This window comes from Anopheles coluzzii, chromosome X (assembly GCF_943734685.1).
Source record: "Anopheles coluzzii chromosome X, AcolN3, whole genome shotgun sequence".
NCBI classification, from domain to species: Eukaryota; Metazoa; Arthropoda; class Insecta; order Diptera; family Culicidae; genus Anopheles; species Anopheles coluzzii.
In genome coordinates, this window is record NC_064669.1 from 5,517,953 (window position 1) to 5,519,691 (window position 1,739).

A 1,739-nucleotide genomic window follows, 5' to 3' on the forward strand; every position below is an offset into this window, starting at 1 on the left:
TGTGTGTGTGTGTGTGTGTGTGTGTGTGTGTGTGTGTGTGTTTGCAAACGCTTGCAATATGAATTTTCATTAACTGCACTACACGCACTCCCTCGACGGTAGACGCTCTCTTACATGTTATTGCGACTAATAAGGGGTTGTTATTCTTATTCTTCACTATTAAAAATGTGTTTTCTCTTTCCTCTTTTTTTATATATATAATTTATGTATATATTTATAGAACGTTGCTTACTATTTCCTCTTAGTATATGCAGTTTCTTCACCATTGCCTTGTTCTCTCTCTCTCTCTCTCTCTCTCTCTCTCTCTCTCTCTCTCTCTCACACACACACCCACACACACACACACACACACTCTCTCACTCTTTCTCGCTCCCGTTTTCGTTTCGCATTGTGTGTGTAAGGATTAATAGGTCTTTTCGTTTCTCTGTGCTTATCTTTTGTGTCTTTTCGCTTTAATGGGTTCTCTTCTAGATTCTCAGTTGGCGGTCCCGTGGTACAGTCGTCAACTCGTACAGCTCAATAACATGCCCGTCATGGGTTCAAACCCTAGAATGGGGACCGTCTCCTCCCCGTAGCAAAGATTGACTTAATCTCCGGCTGTGTTGGTATAGGCCGGGCATGTCCGCACAGGACCGTTTACGCTAAATAGAAGAAGAAGGTTCTCTTCTAAGGAATAATATTCATTTACCTCATTTCTACCCACACACATACATGCGTGTTTTGTTGCGTTTATTTTCTTTCGCTACCGATCGCGCGGGATTATTGGGCTGAAGGAGGTAAGGTTTGAAATGAAACGAATCAAATTCAACTACAGTCCAGCTCGTGATGGACAATTCGTTGCGCAAAAAAGAGAGAGAGAGAGAGAGCTAGATCGAGATAGTATTGCGCATACAATCTTTGCACTTATCTAAAGGGATTCGATACAGACACAAACACACATGCACCGACATGTATGCATTATCGATATTGCCGTAATTGTGTGTTCTTCTTCTTACACTTACACGCTCGCTAACGCAACACAAGAAAGAACACAGAAAAAAAACGCTGTAGCTGAATAATCAGTCCGAACTCTCACGGGGAGGAGGAGAGGCTGCATGAAACGGGTGTTCGATTGGGCACTTAATTCGTAGAGAAAGTATCTTCTTCCTGCAGCTTCCTGCATCGACAGTGTTTGCTTACTAACGAGAGAGGAGTGTGTATGTGTAAAGGGAACACACGAACACGACGAAACAAAAGAATAGATAGATACGTATAAAAAGAAAAGCTATAGTACATTTTTATACACAGACGGTAAACACGGACGATGCAATTACCAAGTGACAAAGGCAAATGTAATGTATGCTTTGTTGTTCGTAAAAAAAATAACAAAGTACGCCAAAATACAAAAAAAAACTAAAAAAAAATATAGAACTTCTGTGGCACATTTGATTCTTCTATATCGTTTTTCTTCCTCTTCTTCTTCTCCAATTCGATTGATTCGAAGCTGAGTTTTCGCAGCAGTGCGTGTTCCTCCTTCGCTACTACCTCCTGAATGCTGACATTCATCTCACACCACGTCGCCATCGCCGTACAGGGCACGATGCCAAAATAAATCCTAGCCCACGTGCGCGCGCGCACGCGTGTGTGTGTGTATGTTGTGCCGCATAGAAAGAAAAGGAAAAGCACGTCAACACAAAACCTAAGCTTTACAGTAACGGGGGGTGGTTGTTGTGCGGGACGACGGCGGCGACTTTGCCGAA